The sequence below is a fragment of the Neophocaena asiaeorientalis genome, unplaced genomic scaffold (assembly GCF_003031525.2).
Source record: "Neophocaena asiaeorientalis asiaeorientalis breed wild unplaced genomic scaffold, Neophocaena_asiaeorientalis_V1.1 scaffold11, whole genome shotgun sequence".
Taxonomy (NCBI): Eukaryota; Metazoa; Chordata; class Mammalia; order Artiodactyla; family Phocoenidae; genus Neophocaena; species Neophocaena asiaeorientalis.
Window position 1 is genome coordinate 7,292,995 of NW_020173124.1, and position 6,422 is coordinate 7,299,416.

Below are 6,422 nucleotides of genomic sequence, written 5' to 3' on the forward strand. Positions count from 1 at the left end.
TTCTGTATGATGCTGTCATTGTGGATATATGTCATTATACATTTGTCAAAACCCATAATGTTCAATTCAAAGAGTGAACCTTAATGTAAACTATACACTTTGATTAAAATAATGCATCAATACTGGTTCATCAATTGCAACAAATGTACCACACTAAGGCAAAATGTTAATAAGGGAAACTAGGTTAATAGTAAGAGGAACTGGGTGAGTGTGGATATATAGCAATTCATTGTACTATACATTCAATTTTTCTGGAAAACAAACAAATGGAAAAAACCCCACATCCATTAAAAAATTTCAAAGAAAAAAAAAAAGGCACAATCAAAGGCACAATTTGTGAAAACACCAGGTAGGAATACAAGCTTATAGAAGATTTGTGAAAATGAAATGTAAGCACAAAAGATAATCAGTTCAAGTCAGTAAGACAGACAATCTATAAAATGAAGTAAAAAAATAAAATGTATGGGCAAAATCTGCTTTAGCAGATTGTGACCCTACAGAAATATTTGTAAAACAATGGACGGTAATTCAAGGGGAATGTTAGCTACTTTAAAACTACTTTAAAATTAATTCATCTGTTTGTTGTTGTTTTTAAAGAAATCAGATGCTTGAAGAACATTTATATAGGGAATGAGAAAATTTTTTATATTTTATTTTCTCTTGTCAACACTGACAATGGCATTATTCAGGAATATAGCTCACAGAGGCTGGCAGATATCTGCAATATAAAGCAAATAAGCATCATATTATTTTATACAAGTACTTAATACATTGGAAAGATGCTAGCTACATGTTATTTCCTTTAAAAGAATACAACAAAATTTTATGATCCAGCTTTGTTAATAAATGTACAAAAACATAGGTAAAAAACACTAAAATTACATATATCAACATCTTAACAGATTTATAGGTGTAGGGATTATAGGTAATTTTCTTTTTTTCTGATCATTTTTACACTGAATGTATATTACTTTTTGGTAACTTATAAAATAATTATCTTGTGTATTTAAATTAAATAATGTATCTTATAATTTGAGTGTACAGAATAATCAGTGCTAACTGTGACAGTAAAAAACTTTTAAAATGTATGTCACATATATAAAACTTATTTCAACATAAAATTTTAAATACATTAGGCCCATGAGACATTGCATCAGAGTGGTGCTATAACACAACTGGACATGATACAAACCACCCAACTTTTAGAGAAAATATTTTTGGTATTTACTCATTATAAAGTAAGTTGACCCAGACATATACCGGACTAGAAATGATTGTGTTGAGAACAATATAAGTTGACATTTCTGGGTCATCTACATAAAAATATGTATATTTTTTAAATTGCAGAAAGATGAAAGCCCTAAGGAAATGTGAAAATGTGCATATGTGTGCCAAAAGAAAAGCTAACACACTTAGAATTTTAATCTTGCCAAGTCTGACTCCAACCTTTCAGTCAAAATGTCATACTAAATTTCAATTCCAATATTAATCAAGGAAGCAGTATAAAATATAAAAGACTAAGATTTTGTTGTGTTTTTATGGAGGTGAGGAGGGAGACAGAGAAGAATGTGAGATTAAGGAGAAAAAAATTAGGAAAAACTAACAACCCCAACAAATGCTTGCTTGAAGATAAGCATTTAAGGCAGATTGGGACTGAAAAGGGGGAAACAAATTGAAATAAAAGGATGGGGAACAACTGTCTGTTCCATACTTCATCTACCTCCTAGTTTATAATGGTCAACTCACATTTTATTTTCCCATTAAAGCATTAGTAAAATATACAAAGCTATCCAGACTCATCAGCCAATTCTGTTCAAATAAGATGAACACAGAACATCAAGGTCACTTAATAACCAGTATTTTAATTTCGGCTAGAATTCATTGACAAAGCCATCTCCAAAAGACCTGCAGTGCTAAAATGGTTAAAATTAAACAGAACCTCTATTCCACTCCATCAGAACACAAAGCGGGTCTATAATGAATCCTCAATTCCCTTTGTTATATATTTGCATGCCATAGCTACAAACGAAGATGGATACAGGCGTGCCCTACCAGCAGCTCAGATACCATAAGGGCGTTGCCAAAATGATGAACAGCTCTTGGTAAAGTTCCCAACAAAACAAAGTACTACTTTCCCTCAAATTACTCAGTAATTGCATTTGTGGAAAATTTCAGTGTACGTTAAAACCCTGCAAAAATACTATGTGTTTATTTTAAAAATGGAGTACTAGGCTCAAATCATAATGTTCTTTTTTTTTTAAACCCATGTAAACATCCTGGGAGACGTGGGAAAGGCACGTGGGGGCACAGAGCCATTCTTCCTCATGATGGACCACCCCAAGCACTGCAGGCAGTCTATCCTGGCCCCTGCCCTCTCTGGGACTGGCTGCCGTCCTTGGGACCAGAAATGCCCCACAAACACCCCGTAGGAGGCCGTCCCACCTCCACTAGAAACCACAGACCTAAGGTGAATAAAGGATTGTTGGGGGAACATTTTAGATTTTAACAGCAGAAACACATTCCCCAAAACAGAATTAGTAGACTATTATATGTTCATTCCTAAACCATTCAACGCAAAAATATTTTCAATTTCTTTAAACAATTTGTGGCCAATTTGTGGTTAAAAATAACACAACCCCACAAAGATATATTCAGATACACAGTCCTCTGCTGATGTTTTGTGACTATAGTTTCACTACAAAGAAAGCATTTCAAATAATAGCTAAAGACTTGTCATATGGAAATAATATTTGCTTATTCCTGCCTAGGGCAGGAATATCTATCTATCTATATATAAATAAATAAAAATAAATAAATATATATAAATATAAAAATAAATAAATATATATATATATATAAAGAGAGAGAGGGAGAGAGAGAGAGAGAGGGAGAGAGAGAATGTTGAGATTCCTGAGCTCTGCTTTCACCTGGTTCTCAGAGCACTGGAAATCAGGCTTATACCCTGGAGCAGGATTTCTCATGATAGGCAGTACTGACATTTTGAACTGTATAACTGTTGTGGGTGGCTGCCCCTGTGCATCGTAGGATTTTCAACAGCACCTGCAGCATCTACCCACCTGTTTTCAGTAGGAACCTATTCTTAATAATCAAATGTGTCTCTTAGGCATTGCCAAATGACCCCTGGGGAGATCTTATTGCCACAGCTGAGAACCACTGACTTATAGGCAGAAGACTGGAAAATCCTTCTTGTTGGACTCTTACTGGCCCAAGAGAAAAAGCTTCCAAATACCTAAAGAAATTGATATCAGGGTTTTCCCCCCGAAATATGTCCCAGCCAAATCTTTCCACAGTGAGAACCATCAATAGCTAGCAAACCCTAGCTAAGTTAAGAGAGACATGAAATAGGTTTCCAATGCCCCTTACATAAATTTGAACACAGAATCAAGGATCACAACAGAGCTGAGGAAAGCCTCTAAAATGAGACTAAAATATACCAACAGAAAGAATAACTTAGAAAACACAGAGCACGCAGGGAGAAATAAACCTCAAAACAAAACTTTAAATCCATAAAGAGAAAAAAAATACCAGAATGCTTTGGAAAAAAATACAAAGATCAAAAAAAGGTATTCAAAATTAAAAATATGATAAGAGAAACAAGTTTCAAGGCTTGAAAAATCAAGTAAATTTCCCAGAAAGTGAAAAGCAAAAGACTGGAAAAAGATGAAAAATGGGAGAAAAGAAACAGGTCCAGGAGTACAATATCTAATTGCAGTTACAAAAAACACAGAGGCAAGGAAATTACAGAAAATGTATCAGAAACTTTCTCAGAGCTGAGGCATACAGGTTGTCAGACTGAAAGAATACATGAAATGCACAGCAAAGTAGATTTCTATAGACTCATAAGTCACCTCACATTACTGTGACATTTCAGAACACTGAGTAAAACAAAGAGAAGATTCTATAAGTTTCAGACAAAAAGGTTGTAGATGCTTCCATAGGGGAGAAGTAAAGTGCAGTGTTAAAAGTAAGAATGGCTTCAAACTTTATATCAAACACTACGAGTTCCTTCTCAAATCTGAAGAGAAACATTACCAATTTAGAATTCTACATCCAGTCAAACTAACAGGGTACAGTAAAGACATTTACAGGAACATAATGCCTCACAACATTTGCCTCTAAAATAACCAATAAATTTTTGAAAAAAATGCTCAACCCCATTAATAACCAGGATCTGCAAATTAAAACAACAACCTAAAGCTACCTTCATCAGGTCGGCAAAAACAAAAAATATCAATTGTTATGAAAACTGTAGAAAAAAGGATTTATCATACATTGTTGGTGGGAGTCTAAATTTATATATTCGCTTTGGAAAGTTTGGCATAATCCACACTCTACAGAAATGCATGCTATGTACATGAAATGCATGTGTAAGATAATTCACAGAAGCATTATTTCTAAGCACTAAAAACTGGACACAATCCAAATGTCCACAATACTACACTAGTTAAATTAATTGTGGTTTATTCATAAAAAGACTTACTACACTTACTATACTATAAACATTACTATACAACAATGAAAATATGTGAACTAAAGCTGTTAACAGGATTAAAAATTTCAACATGGGAGAAAAACTATACATAACATAATTCAATTACACATAGGTTAAAAAACAGGCAAAATTAATGTATATTGATTAGGAATGCTGACAAAGGTGGGTAAAAAATACTTGAAATAAAAGTAGGAAATCATTACCATAAAAATCCAGACAATCCCAATTAACCTTTGGGTGTGGTGAGGAGAGAGGAATGAATAAGAATGAATGGGGGGTGGGGAGAGGGTGTCAGCAATGTTCTAATTCTTCACTTTGGTGGTGATTACAGTGTTCACTTTATAATTATTCATTATACTGTACATCTACGATTTGTGCATTTTTGCACATTTTGTTCACTTTATTTCTATTCATTATACTGCATATCTATGATCTGTACACTTTTTTGCACATTTAGTATTTTGCCATAAAAAAGATTTAAAACTTGTTATCTAAGGCACTTTTATGGCTCTGCTATAATTTTTTTCTGTTCTAAAGTGGCAAACATTTGGTTCCAATATAGACAAAACATTAAGGCACAGGAGTCTAGTTTTTATTCCATTTGACAACATTACTGCACACACTGAAAGTGGTAAAAGCACTACTCGATGCATAAATAGAATCCACTGTCAAAACACACAAGAGAAATAAGTAGGAACTTTAACTGAGTACCCTAAAGGAACCACCAGAATTAAATAATATCAACACAATAAACATGAGAAATTTCAGATTCTCGGTCTTAAAAGAAACTATATATGGGTCATAATCTTTCAAAGCACCTTTACAATGGAAGATAATTGAAAGACTAGAATGGCTTTCGTTATGATTATATGGACTGAATGTGAAAAAGAAACGGTGCTACTTTACTAAAAAAAAACTTTATTAATGAAAATCCATGAATCCTTTCTTAAATATTCTTAATTAACATGAGGGAAACTATTTCCAGCAAAAATAGTAGCATCTAGTTGAGAAACCAAAGGCTCTAAATCCGAGGCTAATAACCAAAGACACATAAAATACCTTTTTAAAAAATCTGTTATCTACACTACAGAAAGGGCAAACTTCGATGATGTCCCTTCTCTCTCAACCACGACACACACTATCAAGGGTTACACAATCTCACATGCCCTTCTGAGAACAGCCACAGGCGTTGTGTTGCGGCAGCAAGGCAAGACAAGGAGGGAAGTTCCACTGAAGAACTCCCAGCTTGCTCCCTCCCCAAAGCCTCTCCAGAATTCCAGGGAGGTCAGCCAAGTAAGGGCTGCAGGTCCTCACACCCCATATAAACACTGCGTCTAATGCCAGAAGTTGTCAAAATTCACACAGCTTGTCTCTCTCCCTGGACAGGTGCCCCGCTCTGGGCTGAAGAAGCAGTCACCAGAGTCATCTAATGAGGCTCCTGAGATCCCATTCCTCTCTTACACCTGGACCATCACATTCCTCACCATCCCCGGGGTGTAGTCACCACCTGCCACAGATCTACTCTCATCAGGACGCCAGACGCTCGTCAAGCATTCGTCGCCGGCTGGCTCACAGGGAAGCCACAAGACGGAAGGAGCCCGCCTAGTTTCTGGCCTGCCAGGCCTAGACAAGCCTGCCCCCCTTCCCGCATTCCCAGTCTCCACACCCTTCCGTCCTCCCCTTTTCGATTCGCCTTTCGCCACTGGCGCCCACGGCTTTCGTTCTGAGGCCTGCCTACGCCATGTTACCTCTCACGGAAAAGCCTGCCCTTATCAGGGCAGAGCAGGATTCTGGAGAAGGCAGGAATCCCTTCACTTGCTCCTCTCGCCGCGTTCCCTATTCCGCTTCACCTGCTGCTGCCAACGTTACACCAAGACTCCCGGCATGCCCTGCGCAGGCACCGCCTCTC

At 36.4% G+C, this 6,422-nt stretch overlaps 1 protein-coding gene across 1 annotated transcript in view; it reads right to left on the reverse strand.

Moving 5' to 3' along the window:
* ORC4 (origin recognition complex subunit 4) overlaps positions 1 to 6,388 on the reverse strand; it is a 94,197-nt gene extending 87,809 nt beyond the window's left edge. The window contains exon 1 of the mRNA XM_024744089.1: positions 6,262 to 6,388. The gene's annotated coding sequence lies outside the window, so the exon portion shown is untranslated. The remainder of the gene's footprint in view (positions 1 to 6,261) is intronic.
* Positions 6,389 to 6,422: the final 34 nt, after the last annotated feature.